This window comes from Somniosus microcephalus, chromosome 5 (assembly GCF_052327205.1).
Source record: "Somniosus microcephalus isolate GS21.2 chromosome 5, FLI_Smic_1.0, whole genome shotgun sequence".
Taxonomy (NCBI): Eukaryota; Metazoa; Chordata; class Chondrichthyes; order Squaliformes; family Somniosidae; genus Somniosus; species Somniosus microcephalus.
This window is the reverse complement of record NC_140991.1, coordinates 283,939,600-283,960,261: the sequence shown is the minus strand read 5'-3', so window position 1 is coordinate 283,960,261 and position 20,662 is coordinate 283,939,600. Positions and strand designations below refer to the sequence as shown.

The 20,662-nt window shown below is 46.5% G+C and overlaps 1 pseudogene; it reads left to right on the top strand.

Annotated features, from left to right (window-relative positions):
• The first annotated feature begins 3,988 nt into the window (after positions 1 to 3,988).
• The window catches only part of LOC147117779 (nucleotide-binding oligomerization domain-containing protein 1-like), a 42,695-nt pseudogene continuing 26,021 nt past the window's right edge, over positions 3,989 to 20,662 (top strand).

Here is a 20,662-nt window from a genome sequence, read left to right as displayed (position 1 = left end):
CTTCAAGAGGAGTATCACATTCACCTCAAGCCGGATGCTAAACCTTTTGCTCTCTCTACACCCCGACGTGTCTCGCTCCCCCTTATGTCCAAAGTTAAGGAGGAACTCACCCACATGAGGCAACTGGGGATAATTGCAAGAGTTGAGGAACCCACAGCCTGGTGCTCCGGAATGGTTGTAGTCCCAAAACCCAACGAAAAAATCAGAATCTGCGTAGACCTAACAAAACTCAATGAAAGTGTCTGTAGAGAGCTGCATCACTTACCCTGCGTAGAGCACACTCTGGGGCAGCTGAAAGATGCAAAGGTTTTTACAAAGCTTGACGCTCAATCTGGTTTCTGGCAAATACCCTTGTCAGAGGAGTCAAAATGTCTCACCATGTTCATCACGCCATTCGGACGTTACTGTTTCCACAGACTGCTCTTTGGAATATCCTCCGCCCCTGAGCATTTCCAGCGCCGCATGTCCCACCTCCTTGAGGGACTTGATGGTGTCTTATGCCAAATGGATGATGTGTTGGTGTTTGGCGCAACCCAAGAACAGCACGATCAGTGACTTTTTGCAATTCTCAGTAAACTACAGCAAGCTGGACTTACTCTTAACTCCAAATGTGAATTCGCCAAAATGCAGGTGAAATTTCTCGGCCAGGTCATCGATGGGACCGGTGTCAGAGCAGACCCTGACAAAGTCAAGGCCCTTGCACACATGGCCGCGCCAAGGAATGTATCTGAAATATGCTGCTTCATGGGCCTGGTCAATCACTTGGGCAAATACATACCCCATCTAGCCGATAAAACCAAGCCACTCCGGGATCTCCTCAACAGGCAGACCTCATGGTATTGGGGACCCCAGCAGTCCCAAGCTTTCACTGAGATAAAGATGGAGCTAACCACCCCGCCAGGCCTTGCACTGTATGACCCCAATGCACTCACTAAAGTGTCAGCTGATGCCTCATCGTTTGGCTTGGGTGCAGTCCTTTTACAAAAGAGACCTGACACTGACTGGTGCCCTATAGCCTATGCTTCACGAGCCCTTTCAAAAACAGAGCAGCGCTATGCGCAGATTGAAAAAGAGGCCCTGGCCATTACATGGGCGTGTGAGCGCTATAGAGACTTCCTAATAGGCATGACATTCCAGGTCGAAACAGATCACAAGCCCCTCCTTACACTATTGGGATCTAAAAACCTGGACGAGTTGTCCCCCTGCATTCAGTGCTTTCCGATGCGACTCATGCACTTTCACTTCACTATATCACATGTGCCAGGGAAGAGCCTAGCAACTGCCGACGTCCTCTCCAGGGCTCCCTACCAGCCGCCGGTGGATGATTCCCCTGAGGTGCAGTGCATAGAGAATTATGTACACTCAATACTCACTGCACTGCCCATTACCGAGAAACACCTGGCTGCACTTCGTCAAGAACAGGAAACGGATGAACTACTTCGTCAGGTCTTCGCATACTGCCGTGAGGGCTGGCCAGATCATGCGAAACTTGACAATGCTCTTAGACCTTACGCGGCCGTTTCAGGTGGCCTCACTATTGCACAAGGATTGCTGCTACAAGGGTGCCGGTTGGTCATTCCAGCATCAATGCAGAAAGACATTCTGGACAAACTGCATGATGGCCATCAAGGGATCACAAAATGCAGAGCACGAGCCAGGTGTTCTGTCTGGTGGCCTGGATTAAGCGGTCAACTACAACGTAAAGTACAACAATGCCCAAGCTGCGCCCAAATGAGACAACAACCACCAGAGCCATTGATTCCAGATGACACTCCTGAGGGCCCATGGCAGAAGGTTGGGGCTGATCTATTTCATTTGGATAACTCAACTTACCTGGTAATGTTTGACTACTTCTCTAAGTTCATTGAAGTTATCAAGCTCCTCTCCACCGCCTCACATGCAGTCGTTGAATGTATGAAATCCTGCTTTGCTCGCTTAGGGGTCCCCCTGCTGGTCCGAACAGATAATGGCCCCCAATTTGCCTTGGACACCTTTCGCTCATTTGCCGACAGCTGGGACTTCACCCATGTCACATCCAGCCCTCTGTATCCTCAAAGCAATGGGGCTGCCGAGTGCGCTGTCCAGACAGCCAAACAGCTTTTTAAAAAGTCACCTGACCCATACCAGGCACTCCTTGCATACCGCTCCACACCTCTTTCTAGCGGATTCAGCCCTGCTGAGTTGCTACAAGGCAGAAAACTTCGTACAACCGTGCCAACTATGCCATCACTCCTGACCCCAGGCTGGCCCGACCTCCAGAATTTTACAGACAAGGGCAAACAATCTAAACTAAGACAACAGGCCAACTTTAACAGTCGCCACAGAGCTAAGCCCTTGTGTCCACTCCTTCCAGGTGACTATGTGTGGATACGTGACTCCCACAAAAGAGGCATTGTGCAAGGACAGGCCAACACCCCAAGATCGTATCTGGTTGATATCCAGGGCCAGATTGTTCGCTGGAACCGCAGACACCTCGCACTTACCCAGCAGCTCCCAGACGCTGCTGATGAGCCTTCCATTCCCGATGACTACAATGGGGATGCAGGTCCTGGAACTCCTCCACCCACAGGGGATACCCCACCTCCGTCTCCTCCACCCACAGGGGATACCCCACCTCCATCGGGTTCCAGACGATACCCTGAAAGGGTCCGCAATCCTCCTTCATACCTCCAGGACTTTGTAACATGAATAGCTTAAGAACCAAGACACCTCATTGGGTCAGAATAATACCCGAGGTACTTGGTGGAGGGTTCAGGCACTCACCTTGCCCCTCCAAGCTTACTCTGCTTGCATTATTCGTGTTTCTCTAAAAACAAAACAAAAAAGAGATACATTGTGCATTAGAGATGTTATGTTTGTTAGAGTTTGTTATTTCTTAAGCACAGTAAAAAAGTAATGATTTGAAAGAAGGTCATTTGAAATGTTAATAGTAAAGGAATAGTATTCAGAGTCTGTTTAGAAAGGGAGATGTGGTGATAGTTACCCTCCGCCCCGGTAGGGGGCAACGGGGAGTAAACAGGGAAAGGAAAGGAATAAAGAAGCCTCGTGTTGATGGCTGGAATACATCCCGTGTCCGTGTGTTGAGCACATTACAAACTTGATAATGTGTTGCATAAATTTTATATTTCATCTTCCAACAAAATGCAGCCAGAGCTCAGTGGGTCGCATTCGCGCCACTGAGTAAGAAGGTTGTGGGTTCAAGTCCTGCTCCAGAGACTTGAGCACGTAATCTAGGCAGACATTCCAATGTAGTACTGAGGGAGTGCTGCACTGTCAGATGTGCTGTCTTTTGGATGAGACGTTGAACCATAACCCCAACTGCCTTGTCAGATGAATGTAAAAGATCCCATGGCACTATTTCGAAGAAGACAAATGTAGTCGCTGTTGTAATGTAAGAAACGCAGCAGCCAATTTGTGCACAGCAAGGTCCCACAGAGAGCGAGGGAGTTCTCCCAATGTCCTGGGCCAATATTTATCCCTCAACTCACATCACTAAAACAAATTTTCTGGTCATTATCTCACTGCTGTTTGCTGCGTTGCCTATATTACAACAGTGACTACATTTGCCTTCGAAATAGTGCCACGTGATTTTTTAACGTCCACCTGAGGGGGCAGATGGGGCCTTGGTTTAACACTTCATCTGAAAGGTGGCACCTCCGACAGTGCAGCACTCCCTCTTTACAGCACTGGAGTGTCAATCTGGATTATGTGCTCAAGTCTCTTAAAAATGTAAGTTATGTAAAAGCATAGGGTATTACCGTGTCGGAAGTGAGTCAACCCATTGAGGAAGTCTCTGATTACATATAAGGAGATGTGAAGTTTTGTAGTTAGATCGAAGGCCGGCTGTTTGGTAGAGGTTTGATTTGAGGAATCAATGCACCGTGATTGCTTAACCCTATAAAAAACAGCTTTTAAAGAATTAAGGAGGATATCAGTCTGCTGCTTAAAATACCAGGGAAGAAGAAAATGAAACAGATCAGCATTTAATATGGAAGAGGCAGCAGCCCATAAAGAACCAGTTGCCTCTTACCTCGACCTCCTCACGGTGCATCGAGTGGAGTTAGTGAATGGAATGAAAAACACTGAGTGCATCCTGGATAACCTGCTACAGTCTGGATACTTCACGCCGGAAGATAAGGAACTCGTGCGGAAGAATAGAATTCGACATGACCAGGTACAAAGGCTGGCAAATCAGCGAGTCTCCACTAGAATAGAGCAGTTTCCTTTCATGTGACAGTGTGGACTCAGCCAAAAATGTCCCCATTTCTCCCTTTTGCAGCAACCATCTCCGTTATATAGAGCCTTGTTGTATAGAGCCTTGGTTAGACCCCATCTGGAGGACTGCGTTCAGTTTTGGCACCGCACCGCAGGAAGGATATATTGGCCTTGGAGGGGTGCAGAGTTGATTCACCAGAACGATACCGAGGTTTAGAGGGTTAAATTATGAGGACAGGTTGCATAAACTTGTATTCCCTTGAGTTTAGATGATTGAGGGGTTATCTAATCAAGGGATTTAAAATGTCAAAAGGACTTGATAGGTTACAGAGAATCTATTTCCTCTGGTGGGTGTAAAGTCTGTGGGTTGTGCAGTAAATAAATACACAGACTTTTGAAGTACAAACAAACAGGTCTTTACTATTCAGAGGTCAGGGCGAATCTGCCCTAGTTATCCTGTAACATCACTTATATACTGGTGTGGTCACTGTCGGTATTACCGTATACAGAAGCCAATCAAATAGTGCCACACCTAAAGTAGTTCTCTTAAAGGTGAACGGTTACACTCAATCGTTCCCTTAAAGGTAGACGGGTACATACACTACAATCCTCCCTTTTTAGCTTATTACTTACAGGGTCCCCGTTAAACATACATATCTTCAACTTCACATAACAATTTACAGATATACTCTCGGTGGAGAACAAACAATTTACAGAGATAATTCCGGTGGAGTCAACGTCATATAAAACAGTTTACAGATATACTTTCGGTGGGAACAGTTCACAGGTTCAGTCTCTGCGGAAACAGTTCATAGATTCAGTCTCTGATCTTGACTCATTCCGAACAGCATCTCTTTGGTGTAGCCGGTTCACATGGCTAGCGTGACTCCTCCATAGCCTTTTTCTTAACGTAACAGCTTGACCTTCCGTCCTGTTGAACCAGCAGTGCGGACTTTTACAACCAACTGGCTGTCTTGATAATTTTTGGGTTTTCAACTAATTTAGCTCCTTTCATGGTGTCCCGCCTGAGATGATAGTATTTTAGACAGTTATTATCTCCTGCTTCTTCTTTTTCTTTTCTGCCTTTTTGAAACTCTCGGAGCTCCTTTCTCTGCGGCCATCTGTAGCGCCACCAACTCTCTGTTCATTAGACCTTAAGTGCTTCATGCGGATTTCTGTACTTTGGGAGTTTTCATCACAAACTGGGCAGACCAGATCCTCGTAATATTCAGTGTCACTCAATAGGTCATGATAGTATTCGGGGTCGTCCTGAGTTAGGCCAGTGAGGGGCCCTTCTACTTCCTTCTTATCCAACTGGACGTTAGCCGACGGTGGCTCCTTCTCTGACCATCTTTCTTGAAAAGATTTCTTCAAGCATTCATATTCATCCCGCTCTTCCTGGGATGTCTGCCATTCCTTCACGCCTGGCCTCATTTGTGAGTTCAATACCTTCCCTTCCATCGGGGATTCCGTTATCAGGCTATTTAATCCTTCTACTGAAGTAGCTGTTTCCGCATTCTTCTGTTCCCCTTGACGTAATTCAGCATACTTTTGACATCCATGTGCAAGCTGTGTTGCCCCCTCAGCTCTCTCCGTGACTTTTGGAAGCTCCGGATTCTTTCCCTTTGAAACCTGAAACTCGTGTTCCCATTTTGGAGTCTTGTCCCTCAGCGTGTATAAGAGTTGGCTGGCCGTTAACTCTTCTACGGGGACACTGTGGATTAGCGCCTTCTCCATTTCATCCACCTTCCCCTCCAATGTTTTCACCTTCCTTTCCTCCGGTCCTTTGGTTTTAAGCGCTCGAAGAAATTGCGCCTTGGTGTTCTCTAACTCCTGATCAGGGGCCATTCCTACAGTCTCTGTGTTCCTTCCATTGGCCTTTCCTTCCACTGCCCGGATTCCTAGTTGAATATGTTCTTCAAGTTGTTGGACCTCTGCCATTGCCGCCTCATATTTGTCTTGGGTTTCCTTCAATAATTTAACGAGTTCTTGGACATCTTGAATTTCACGTTCTGCTATGTCTTCCACCTCTAATTTTCCATCTACGGATGGAATCTCTACCGATGAGTCTGTCTTGGCCTGGAGCTCGTCAAACATTTCCTGCAGCCTTTGTAATTCTCGCTCATGTTCAAACTTTAGTTGTTCATATGCTTTCACTAAAACTAGCTTTTCGGAGGTTGCCGAGTTAACCCCTTCCAGGATTGTAGTCTGGGCCCGTTCATACTGTTCCTTCAACTTGTTACACTCTGCTTGCAACGAGTCGTAGAGATGAACTGGGATAAAATCCTGGCTTCCTGAAGATTCCTCTTCCTTTAGGTCGTTCTGTAAATAGTCTAGTTCCTGAACAGTTTCAGGGAGATGTGATCGGTACTTGGCCACGATGGCTCTATGGTCGCTCTTTTCTCGAGCTAGCTGTCTCTGTTGTCTTTCCAGGTTCTCCCATTCAGTGTCCCAGAACTTTTCCATATTTTTCATCTCTTGTACGAGACGGTCACTCCACTGTTCTAATTGTTGTCGTACTTTGACATAAGTTTGAGTCCGAGCTCAGTGTTCTTCCGTCGTGGATGAATCCTTAGCTTGAACAGGCTCAGAATTCTCTGTCAACCTGGAGTTCTGCTCTGTAACTTTATTCTTCTTGGTGACATAAGTCTTTCTGCATGTCTTTGTTTCCTTCCCCATCGTCGGCAAGTCCCCTTTAGCCTTGCCATGCATATTTGAATTGGTCTTATCGTCATCCATCTCAGAATCTGAGCTGATAGCTTGCACCGAATCCTCCTTCATTATGGCTTTTAGGTAGTGCCATTCCATGTCTATTTTCTTAATCCACTCCCATCCTAGAAGTGGTGGTCCTCCCTCAGGTAATACGTACAAATTCATTCTTGGGTGTTCTTTCCCTCTATCTCTCACCTTGACTCTTATTTTCCCCATGGGGTATACATTATGCCCCGTGTATGTCTGTAATACGAACTTGGTATTTCTCAAAGGTATGTGAGAGAACAGCCGGTGGTAGTCCCTTCGGTTGATGACTGATAGAGCTGATCCAGTGTCCAGCTCCATTCATACTTGGACTCCAGCTATTTTTAGTACGACCCAAATCGTTTGTAGATCAGTTTCTTTCCCCACATTGTGGATCTTCAGACTACCCAGCTCCTGGTTGTTTGGGTCTGAGTCTGAATTCTGTTCGTCTGAACTCTTTTCAGCCACCTTGTGTACCTTGTTGTACTTTTCTTGTGGTGGCTTCCGTTGATTGTTGGTCTTTTTCCCGGACCTGCATACCTTCGCGATGTGACCCAGTTTGCCACATTTCCGACACTCTTGGTTCTTAAACCAGCAGTGATTCTGGTCGTGCGTGGTCTTCCCACAATGGTAGCATTTTGTTGTGCTCGAAGTAATTTGGTCCACCCCGAGTGCCGCTGCCTTTAGCTGCATTTCGGCCATTCCTTTCGCTGCGGCTTCGTGTGGTGCAGCTATGAGGACAGCCCTGTCCAGTGTGAGGTCGTTTTCTTCCAGTAGTCGCTTCTGCGTTCCTTCTTTGGACAATCCGCATACGAACTTGTCCCGCAGTGCCTCTGTCAGATTCCCTCCGAACTGGCAGTATTTCGCTAGCCTACGCAGTTCGACCAAGTATTCCGCATTGCTTTCGTCTTTCCTCTGCGTTCTTGCGTAGAATTTGAATCGCTCAGCCAACATCAACGGTGTGGGGTTCAAGTGGTCCTTCAGCACAGCCACAATTTCTTCGAAGGTCTGATCCGCTGGTTTAGCTGGTGCTATTAGATGCTTCAAGAGCCCATATGTTTTTGCCCCCATCGAGTTTAGCAATGTTATCGCCTTGTCGTCTTCCTCTATTTTGTTGGCTTCGCAATAGATCTCTATGCGTTCCACGTACGTGGCCCAGTCTTCTATTTCAGAATTAAAATCGTTAATATTCCCTCGCTTAGGCATCTTTCTTTCTTTGAAGCAGCACCGTGTTTCTTTAAGTATTACTTATTATCTTTTTTTTTTCTAAAATGGCGGTTTCCCTGCGAAAATGGCGGTTTCCCGCTCTTCCCTTCTCTCTCTCTCTCTCTCTCTCTGCCCACTTCAATGGCAGTTAAGATGGCGGTTCTTTTCCCGCGAAAATGGCGGTTTCCCGCTCTTCCTTTCTCTCCCCGCCCACTTCAATGGCGGTTTCCCGCCTCTGTCGTCTTCTCCGCCTAATGGCGGCTTTCCGCGTTTCTCCCTGGTGTAAGGGGTACGCTTTCCCCACAGCGGACAGGTTCAGCCGCTGGGCTGGCTCTCGCACAGCTCCCCTTACTCGGCTCTGTCTTTTCCTCCCGCCCGCACGGCTCTACCGGCGCTGGGTACACCCCGTTAACGGAGGACAGTTCAGCCGCTGGACTGGCTCTCGCGCAGTCTCTCTCTCCCCGTGCTCGGCTCTGTCTCTCCCTCTCCCGCACGTTCGGTTCTACCGGCTCTGGGTACTCCGTAGGTGGAGAACAGTTCAGCCGCTGGACTGGCTCTCGCGCAGTCTCTCTCCCCGTTCTCGGCTCCTGTTCGCTCTCCCACTCCCGCACGTTCAGTTTTGCTGGCTCTGAGTACCCCGTTGGTGGGGAACAGCTCAGCCGCTGGACTGGCTCCTCGCAGTCTCTCACTCCGCACCCGGCTCTCACCCGCACGGTTCCCGTTCGCCTCCCCAGCCCTCTCGCAGACCGGTGTTTCCCTCCCCGGCTGCGGCTGGGTTTCTCCTCCCGCGCCTACTCGCAGGTTCAGCGCTTCGTGGCTGCGGTCGCTGCCCGGATTTTTCCCGCCGATCGCGGTCCGGCTGTCACCCGACGCCGTTGGACCCGACTTTTGGCCGGTACAGCTCCCCCTCGACCGAGGTCGAGTGCTCTGCCCTTCTCCTCCGGATACTTCTACCCCTTCCCCTACTCACAGTCTCTTCGGCCGCCTTGTTTCTTGCTGGTCGGCTCACTCCACACCGTGGTAGCAGGGTAATCAGTGCCTGTTGCTGATGAAGCTTTTGTTGCTAGTCTTCCAGCTTCTGTAAAGTACCACCTTTCTGTTGTTGTAGCCTCGTGTTTTCTTTTGGTAGCACGATGAGGGCGGTTGCCTCTCTTCGACGCTCTTTGTTATTTTGCTATTCTTGCCGCAGGGTACGATCGGACTCGTCGCCACTGTAAAGTCTGTGGGTTGTGCAGTAAATAAATACACAGACTTTTGAAGTACAAACAAACAGGTCTTTACTATTCAGAGGTCAGGGCGAATCTGCCCTAGTTATCCTGTAACATCACTTATATACTGGTGTGGTCACTGTCGGTATTACCGTATACAGAAGCCAATCAAATAGTGCCACACCTAAAGTAGTTCTCTTAAAGGTGAACGGTTACACTCAATCGTTCCCTTAAAGGTAGACGGGTACATACACTACAGTGGGGGGAATCAAGAACGAGGGGAAATAATTTTAAAATTAGAGCTAGGTCATTCAGGAGTGAAATCTGGAACTTGCTCCACCAAAAGGCTGTGGGTGCTGGGGGTTAATTGGAGCTTTCACGACTGAGATCGCTAGATTTTTGTTAGGTAAGGGTATCAAGGGATATGGCACCAAGGTGAGTAAATGGAGTTGAGGTGCAGATCTGCCATGATCTAATTGAATGGCGGAGCAGGCTCGAGGGGCTGAATGACCTACGCCTATGTTCCATGTTTTTCCCCACATCAGTGTTACTGAGCCGAATTAACCGGAATCCCTGCACTGTGCGGCACTTGGCGCTCATATTCTCAGGCACGGTTCCGCATCGTCCCCGTGGGAACCGTGTATTTTATTTCCCTTTTTTTTGCATGGTAATCAGGAAGTCAAACTAAAATTAGTCCAGTTAATCTTCGTGGAGTTAATCTTCGTGGCTGGGAATATTGAGCCTCCTGAACAGATGCTGAGCAGTAGGGTTATTCCTGACCACTAGGACACTTTTTATTTCAATGAATGTGTATGAAATATAATTCGTGGAAAACAGTAAAAGGAGGAAGTCCTTTGTATTGAAAAAGCTTTCCTCGGTAGTACGCACTCCGTTTAACATTTCCTGTGCCACTGAGGTTCAACTTCTTTATCAAAGGAGAAGTGAAGATTGCTTAATTTTTTTTTAAACTATGAAGAAATTTCCAGTCTGGCAGGAAATATTTAACTTAACTTTTCTACTCCCTATGGAGACCTGCCATTTTAGATAGAAACTACTGCCCTGGCATTATTAAAAGAAGAACCTGCATTTACATAGCGCCTTTCACAACCTCAGGATGTCCCAAAGCACTTTACAGCCAATGAAGTACTCTTGAAGTGTAATGGTGGAAACGCAGCAGCCAATTTGCGCACAGCAAGGTCCCACAAGTAGAAATGAGATAATGACCAGATACTGGGCCAAAATTTGCGGTCGGAGGCGTACCGCCGGCGTACGCTTCCGACCCCCCAAAAAAATTCAAAAGTATCTGCTGGCTCCCGGGCTTCGGAGTCTTCGGGTCCTGGGCCAACAGGCATAGGCCTGCGTAAAGGCCCACGGATCCCAGGGGAAGCAGGTGGTTCGGAAGAGTGGGCCAGGTCAACCAATTAGAAAAGGGGATTCCCGTAAGCTTATGAGAAATCCCCAAATAAATAAATAATTAACACCATTCTAATAAAAATAAATATTCCCCTGTTAAATATTAATTAAAATTCCCTTTACTTAAGCATTTAAAATAAAATTTTAATTAAAAAAAAATTTTTTTTTTAACATTTTAATCCGAGCCAAAATTTACATGACCTAATTTTAAATGTTTTTGTATATTTTAATCATTTTTTACATTTTAATTTAACATGTATTTTAACTCTTATGCTGATAAAAGCAAGCCCTATGCCTGCTTTTACCAGGCGTAGGGCTTTCATGGGCATTTGCTGGGCAGTAGTTGGGCAAATAGCCCAACTCTGCACCAGCGAAAGTGTTTTTGGGGTGCATGCGGACGACCTGTCAAGGCGAACCATGACAGATTGCAAGTTCCGGGTTTTCACGCATGCACAGCGGGACATTCCGAGGACGCTGCGTATGCCATCATCAGACCCGCAAAATCTGGGCCAATGTTTTTGTGATCTTGGTTGAGGGATAAATATTGACTAGGAGAACTTCCCTGCTCTTCTTCGAAATAGTGCCATGGGATCTTTTACATCCACCTAAGAGGGCAGACGGGGCCTCGGTTTAACATCTCATCTGAAAGATGGCACCCACGAGAGTGCAGCACTCCCTCAGTACTTCACTGAAGTGTCAGCCTGGATTATCTGCTCGCGTCTCTGGTAATGGGACCTCATTGGTGAGCAAACACTCTGCTGGGAATCCTGCGGTTTGCCATCCAGGTGGGCTTCCTGCATACCAATTGGGTGGCTTCAGCGCTGGCAAAATCCAACCGAGCTGTGAGCCCAGCATTCTCACCTGGATGCCGTCCAGTGTGTTTCCGAGCCCTAGCCTGATGTTAAACTGCTGTAATTTCAGTCACACCATTTGCTGTTGGCTTTAACCACAGGTGCAGATAGGGTCCGGAGAAAGTCTCGGCTTGAGACCAGAGAGGCGGAGAGTACGATTAACAAAGCTTTTGGAATAGAAACAGAAGGATTTGCTGAAGTAAATAGTGAGAAAATATTATCAGAGGAGAAAAAGGGGGAAGGAAAAGGCCATGAGGCTGTGAGAGATAAAAAGAAAACATGTTGTAGAAGGGGTGAGGGATATCAAAAAAATTGAATGAGAAACCAGGGAACAGAGTAAGGGGGAAAAATTCGGTCGCACCCCCTTTGGGATGCTAACTTCGCTGGGGCGCTAGCGCCCCGAAAAAATTAGCGCCCCTGCACCGTAAATTGAGTAGTAGCACCTCAAGCAGGAGGCTGCTGGAAGCACTCCCCCTCCTTCCTGGGGCGCTACCATTCAATATCGTGGCGCTACGTGCAACAGCGCCGCGGTATTACAGGCCTCCCTCCCCTGATTAAAGGGGAGGGGCCTAACGCTATGCGCACCGGGACCCTGCTGGACCACCGGGGAGTAGGGTGCCAGGAAAACTGCCCGGCACTCAAGAGGAATGGCGGGCTGACTGACTGTGGCCAGCACCCTGCATGAAGAAGCGGAAGGGGGCAGGTGCTGGCAGGCGGCCTGAAAAAAAAATGGCCGCCCGGCCAGAGTCATCGCCAGAGGTTACTGTTAAATCTGTGAGTTGTTCAGGTAATTAATACTCAGACTTAATCAGTAACAATAAAACAGGTCTTTACTGGTTGGAGGTAGGGACTATACATAGGTCTTTACTTCATGCCCACAGGCGGGAACTGAGGGGAGATCAGTACCCACAGTACTATTTATACCCCATGGCCAGGAGTGGTACTGCGTATCACTACGCCCTACAAGTAGTGCAGTCCTGTCCATAGGTTCAAAGTAGCACACATATTACATACACAACATTCCTCCCTTCTTAGCTTTACAGTCATCTCCCCATTTAACATAACGTAATAACCTATATACATATATAACTTCAGGTTTACATAACAGAATAACATAGATACATAGATAACTTCATGTCAAAACAGATCACAGATTCAGTCTCTGCGGAAAACAGTTCACAGATTCAATCTCTGTGGTGTAGTCGGTTCACGTTGCTGGAGTGACTCATTCAATAGTCCTTCCATGGATTTAACAGTTTGAACTTCCGAACTGAATTGGCTCCGTTCGGAGGGACCACGTGTGTGATCTGGTAGAGGTAATAATGGTTCAGATGGGTCATCTTCTGTTTTGACTTTTCCTTTTCTGCTTCTTGGAGACTCTCTGGGCTCCACTGTCAGCTGCCAGCTGCATGCGCAGTTCCTCCTTCTCTTCCTCCTTTTTCCGTAGTAGAGCCACCTTCTCCCGATGTTCCGTAGACTTTCGGTGCTCCTCCATGATTTCTGTATGGTGGGAGTCGAAGTTACAAGTTGGGCAGGACAGGACATAGTAATATTCGGTGTCGTCCTGATCTAGGCCAGCGAGAGGGTCTTCTATTTCCTCCATACCCAGCTGGACGTTAGCCAGCTCTTGTTCCAAATCCAGACATCTTTCCTGAAGAGACTTCTTCATGTGTACCTCTGCATCCAGCTTTTTCTGGGCTTTCAGCAAGTCGTTTACTAGTGACCTCATTTGTGATTTTAATACTTCAACTTCCTTTGGAGATTGATTGATCGGACTATGCAATCCCTCTACCAGAGCAGCTGTTTCAGCGGTCTGTTGTTCTACGTTGACGTGAGTCAGCGTACTTTTGGCATCCAAGGGCTGCTCTGTTGCAGTCATCTCAGTCTGTGTTGCCACCTCAGCTCTTCCAATAACCTTTGAGAGCTCCGAACCCCTTTCGTTTGAATATTGAAGTTCATGTTCAAGTTTTTCCCATTTCAGAGTCCTGTCCTTCAGCATATGCAGGAGTTGGCTGACCGTTAACTCCTCTGACATCAGACGTTTTGTGTGCTCCTGCTCCATTTTCTCCATCAGCTGCTTCTGTTGTCTTTCCAGATTCTCCAACTCTATATCAAAGAACTCTTTCGTTGCATTCAACTCTTGCTCAAAACGGCGAAGCATTTGTTCTAATTGCTGTTGTAGTTTGAAATGGAGTTGAGTTCGAGCCCGGTGTCCCTCAGAAATGGGCACATCAGTAGACTTGCCAGACTCAGAATCCACAGTTAAACTATGTTGTTGTTGTTGCTCAGTGGAATTCTGTGCTGAAACTTTGTCTTTTGCACCTGAGTTGGGCTTACCATCATCCGTTCCAGAGTCTGGGCCGACTATCTTCACCGAGTTCTCACTCGTTATTGTTTGTAGGAAATGCCAGTCCATATTCATTTTCCTAATCCACTCCCGTCCTAGTAGTGGAGGACCTCCTTCAGATATCACATATAAGTCCATTATTTGACTGTCTTCGCCCTTGTGGACCACTGCAACCTCTATTTTCCCGATGGGGTACACTCTTTGCCCCGTGTATGTTTCCAATATAATCCCCGTATCCTGTAGGGGAATATGTTGGAATAACTTTCCGTAATCTTTCTTATTTATGACCGTCAATGCCGATCCAGTGTCCAATTCCAGTTTTACTTGGACTCCTTCTATCTGAAGAGTGACCCAAATTGTCTGGAGGTCTGCACCCTTACCAGCGTTGAGTACTCTTAAGCTAGCCAGTTCATTACAGCTTAAGCTAGCCAGTTCATTACTGCTAGCGTCTGAATCAGACTCCTGTTCGGTCACCTTGTGTACCTTTGCGTATTTTCCTTGCGGTGACTTCTTGTTGCTGGTCTTCTTCGCTGACCTGCATACTCTAGCTATATGTCCAAGCCTACCACAAGTTCTACATTCTTGGTTTTTAAACCAACACTGGTTCTGATCATGCGTTGTCTTTCCACAACGATAACATTTGCCAGAACTCACACCCAATTTGTGTGCACTGAGCTCCGGTGACCGTAGCTGCATTACTGCCGTGCCTCTCGCTGCGGCTTCGTGTGCTGCTGCCATAGTGACCGCCTTCTCAAGCGTCAGCTCATTCTCCTCGAGCAGTCGCTTTTGTGTATCCTGTTTAAATAAACCACACACAAATTTGTCTCGAAGTGCCTCTGTCAGTCCTGTTCCAAACTGGCAATATTTCGCTAATTTACGCAATTCCAGCAAATATTCAGCATTGCTTTCATGCTGTAGCTGCCTTCTGTCGTAAAATTTAAATCGTTCCGCTAGCATCAGCGGTGTGGGGTTTAGATGATCTTTCAGGACAGTAACAATCTCATCGAACGTCTTATCCGCCGGTTCATCTGGTGATAACAGGTGTTTCAATTGCCCGTATGTCTTCGCACCCATTAAATTTAATAATGTTAGAGCTTTATCTTGGTCACGAATTTTATTGGCCTTACAATAATTTTTTACTCTTTCAACATATATGGCCCAATCTTCGAGGTCACTATCAAAGGTGCTAATATTCCCGTGTTTAGGCATTGTAGATTTGCAATTTCTCAGATTTTCTTTTCTTTACTGCTATCCAAGATGGCGGCTTCCCACTCTTGCCGTCGTCCTCCGCCCACAAAATGGCGGTTTTCCCGCGCTTGGCGGTCTTCACCCGTCCCCCAACGCCGTCTCCCTTCAGCCCCCGAGTGCGGCCCTTATCTTCGCCGCGATCGCCCGAGTGCGGCCCTTATCAGCGGATGCGATCGCTGGATCGCGAAGCGGCTCTCGGCTCTTATCAGGAGATGCGATCGCTCTGTTGAAACGCCTCCCGCTCGAAGCGGCTCTCGCGCCCTATTCCTCCTGCTCCCCCAGCCCCGTTCGTGCGGCCAACGCAGTCGACTGCCTGTCGCGTCGCTGCCCGGCTCAGACAACGGCTTACCCACCACCAAGCTGGAGAAGAAGCTGACGGTCGCCGATGGAGGCTCCGAGGTCAGGATGTCTTCCAGTGGGGTGGAGAGGGTGGAAACCTCTCTGCAACGTCCTGGCTGTGGACGAAGCTGCCGTGGAGTGACTGCTGCAGGGTCCGAATCAGACTCGTCGCCAGTGTTAAATCTGTGAGTTGTTCAGGTAATTAATACTCAGACTTAATCAGTAACAATAAAACAGGTCTTTACTGGTTGGAGGTAGGGACTATACATAGGTCTTTACTTCATGCCCACAGGCGGGAACTGAGGGGAGATCAGTACCCACAGTACTATTTATACCCCATGGCCAGGAGTGGTACTGCGTATCACTACGCCCTACAAGTAGTGCAGTCCTGTCCATAGGTTCAAAGTAGCACACATATTACATACACAACAGTTACCACCACTGCTAACCTCCCGCTGAATTTTGTGGGAGACGTTAGTGGTGCCGCACCCAGTCTAGGGGCCTTGCCCACCCGGGGGCACTAACAGGAGGTGCAAAGCAACCCAATTTCTCCCCCTAAGGATCAACATTCCAAAAACAGATTATGTGGTCATTTATTTTCTTGCTGTTTGTGAGACTTTGCTGTGTGCAAATTTGCCTATGTTACAACAGTGGCTACATATCAAAAACACTTAATTTGCTGTAAAGTGCTTTGGGACATCCTGAGGATGTGAAAGGCACTATATAAATACAAGTTCTTTCTTTCTCTTTAAACATTGTTCTCCCCTACACTCATCTCCTCCTTTAAATGGAAAATCTAAATCACATTCCTAATGGACATGATAACCGGCAACAAATTATAATTGTTATTCTAACCTGGGTTGGTGCTAGTGCTGTCCTTAAAAGTTTATATTAAAAAACAAGATAAATATATCCGAGTGACTTCAAGGCTACAATCTCGCCCAAGCTTCACAATACCATCATAAATCGTTCAATCTTCTGGGGGTTATGGCATTATTTCACCTTTTTGATAGTATGACTGCCTGACAATCACTCCCGAAAATTCTTTAATGTATACTCAGAAGTCTTAAATCCAGTCACACTGCAGAAATCACATTTCAGAGTATATAAAGTGTATAAAAAGAGAAAGAAAGCCCATCATTTTCTGCTGGTTTTTCTGATCTTGATAGCCTGGCCTCTCCCCCAAAGGGAGGAGCTGGGGATTCACAGGCAGTGGCCAAAATACAGCAACTTCACTCGACAATCAGCTTGTAATTTTTCTCAGGATGTGCCTGTCTAGACCACTTCCCTATTGGGAGATACAGTCCCCGCCACTTACACTGTCCACATTTATCGCAGGCTGCCCCCTATATGGGGCAAATGGCACTAACTGTTTGCCATCACCATAGGAGTCAAATACAAAGGCACCGCTTATAACGTATTAAACCTGCCAACTATTGTGGGAAGTTCAGTAGGTTCACCAAAATTGCACCTCATTAATCCCCTGTATTTGTGAAATCTGCTCTTTGTCTTGGTAATTGGATCCATCAAAGGCATCAAAATAGAGCCGTAAGGGGAAGAGGGGAAGCACAATCAAAATTGGTTGTGGGTTCATAGGCTGCCGTTTAATCCTTAGCGCCTGACTATTGTTCGATTTTAGCCTGTCGAAAGTATGTTAGCTAGCTTCAGCCTATTAGAGCAACAGAATGAGGAGACTTAACATTGAGATCGAAATGAGCAGACTTAACCCAAACCACATTAACGCCCATGCGCCCGCTATAAACGGTGGGGGCTGTATTTGAGTCGTGATCTTAAAGAGACAGGCTGCGTTAAACACAGCTCCATCTTTGCAACCAAACATCACAACTGTGCTCCCGGCCTCAGACTTACCCGCCAGCAATGTCACAAGAGATCAGCTAGTCTCTAAATCTTAAGAACGTGCATTTATAGAGAACCTTTAGCATGAAAAAATTGAAATTTCAAGGCAGGAGAAGAAAAGGAAAGGCCGCTGAGCCTTAGCCGGAAAGTTAAGAGAGATGGCTGAAGGCTTGGTCAAACATGAGGGTTTTGAGAAGGTTTTTAAAGGCAAAATGGGAGATAAAGCTACTGAGGGGTTTCGAGAGAGGTTTCTAGTAAGTAGGGTCGAGATGGCCGAACACTTTGTTACCAGGGGTTGAACAGAGGGAAAGAGGTATCTACAGAAGGCACGAGTTAGAGGACTGGAAGACACAGGAATGAAAGACTGGAGAAGAGGTAAGGTATGGCAAGGCCATGGGAATGGGGGCTGTAGATAAGGACAAGCATTTGAAAGTCATGTGTTGGGGAATCAGTGTAGATCAGCAGGATTGGGAGTAATGGGGAAACAGTGCATGGTGTGGGACAGGGTGTGGATGGCAGAGATTCTGGACGATTTCTCGAATATTATAACCCCTTGGCACATTATACACCATCTTGAAACTTGGCTTGTTGGTGGTAATATTAAGTTTGTTGATACATTTTCCTTAGGTGCGTGAAATCCTTGACATAATATACAGCAAAGGACATGAAGCTGCTGAATATTTTGTACATGTGATATACCTGGCTAAGGAGGTTTATCCAGAACTCCAGGATTGGATAAAGGAAATTCAGTATCAACCGTCTGAACACTTACTGAGAAAATCAGTAATTCTCACAGATGCTGGTAAGTAATTATGTTATTAATGAAACTGATATATATGTCTACAAAGACAAGAAGGTATGGAGATCCCTGGCCTATCATTCTCATTATTTGAGGGAGGAAGTGTAGCAGAAGTAGGGGACCTAAAGTATACAATGTGGCATAAGGCACGTATAAATAAAGAATATATATTCCAATATGAATATGAAAATTTATTTCAAACTTCTGATTTCTACATTCAGTTTGTCAGTATTCAGAAAAACTTCGACGTCAATTGAAAAGAGAAACAAAGTTTGTCACTTCGTATGTCCAGAAAGAAGACACCTTGCTGGACGATACTTACACTGAGACTCCTATTGAATCAATCAATGCAGTCAATGAAACCCAAGGAAACATCTCCCATTTGGCGGATTTGTTCAGTGACACGGGAGTCATCAATGAAGATGCAGAAACGGTGTTTGTAACTGGAGACGCTGGGGTTGGTAAGACCATACTGCTCCAGAGACTTCAGAACTTGTGGTCCAAGGGAGAGCTGTCCATTGGTGTTAAATTCTTCTTCAAATTTAGATGTCGAATTTTCAATAGCTTTAAGGAGGAAGACAAGATCTCTCTCAGAGATCTACTGTTCAAGTACAACTGTTACCCTGACAAAGACGCTGATGAGATATTCAGTTACATCCGGCAGCACCCAGCTTCTGTTCTCTTCACACTGGATGGGTTTGATGAAATTAATGTGGACTGTGACTTTAATGACATCCCGGACATCTCTTCGCCCTTTGACCCCATGCATCCTGTGGCCCTGTTGATGAATCTTCTCCAAGGAAAGTTATTAAAAGGTTCCAAAAAAATATTGACAGCAAGAACTGGCACAAACCTACCGATGGGAATGGTGAGAAAGAGAGTGACACTGAAGGGCTTTTCCAAGGACCATTTGCTGCGGTATTTGAAGAAGTTCTTCAAAAACGAGGCCCATCAAACTTTGGTTTTGACCCAGCTGGAGGCGAACCCTCACCTGTGCAGTCTATGTTCAGTGCCGTTGTTTTGCTGGATTATTTTTAAATGTTACGAACACTTTCAGTCCACGTGTAGCTCCCGGCGCTTGTCGGATTATGTTACGCTGACTGACATCTACCTGTTGATGTTGGAGGTTTTTCTAAACCGCTCTTCCAAGGAAGAAACAATAGTCAAAGAGAGACCTTCAAAGCAAAGAAGGGCGCGTTAATGAGACTGGGCAAATTGGCAAAAGAGGGGATTGAAAACAGCAAATTCATCTTTAGTCAGGAGCAAATCTCAGCGGCTGACATCTCGGAGGAGGATTGACAGTTGGGCTTTGTCAAAACTGCAGGCCATTACGACGGATGTGGGAACCAATCGACTTATGAGTTCCTTCATTTGACCCTCCAGTCATTTTTCACTGCATTCTCCTTGGTTGTAGATGAGGAAATCAGTGCGAGGGAAACCATTAAGTTTTTCGCTGGGCGTGTTCCACCTGGAAGACAGCAACTCAGTCCTTCAGTCCCATGTCTATATTCGAAGAGGAGCTCCAGAGAATACTTGCTTGAGTTCAGAGAGCATTTTCAGCTAACTGTTTTCTTCCTTTGTGGTTTGCTTTCCAAAGCCAAAATGGACTTATTGAATCACTTGACTTGCCAAAGAAAAGTTCAAAAGAAGAGATCGGCATTGAAGTCCTACCTTGTTGGCTGCGTGGAAACATACATGATCAAAGATTTCTATCAGATGCGTGCTGTTCCACGCTTCATATGGTTGTTGAGGTGCATATTTGAAGTGCAGAGTAAAGAAGTAGCCAGACTTGCTGCCAAGGGGATTTGCAAAGATTGTATAAAGTTAACTTATTGCAATGTCTACTCAGCTGACTGCAGTGCAATCACATTTATTTTACGTGATCTTCAGAAAACAATCGCACTTGAACTAGACAATAACAACATCAACGACTACGGAGTGAAAGAACTAATTCCTTGTTTCAGTAAGCTTTGCATCATTGGGTAAGATTTATAAACACTTTAAACTCCTACCTCCTATCTTTTCAGTGTGCGTACCTGTGTGTGTGAGTGCATCCACGAATACTTGGAAGAAGTGGAATGTAATTGTTAGTTTTCAGTTCTCTATAGATATTAGAGTCCTAAACAGGTAGGAGATTTAAAGAAGACTCTTCTGGGGGATTTATTCAACTTCCTACATAACAACAGTGACTACACTTCAAAAAAAGTACATCATTGGCTGTAAAGTGCTTTGGGAGGTCCGGTGGCCGTGAAAGGCACTATAGAAATGCAAGTACAAAAGCAAAATACTGTGGATGCTGGAAATCTGAAATAAAAACAGAAAATGCTGGAAATACTCAGCAGGTCAGGCAACATCTGTGGCGAGAGAAACAGAGTTAACGGGCTGGAGTTTGTCATTGGGGGTGGGCTGGGGGCGTGTCAGGTGGTCGTCGTGTCAGGATCCC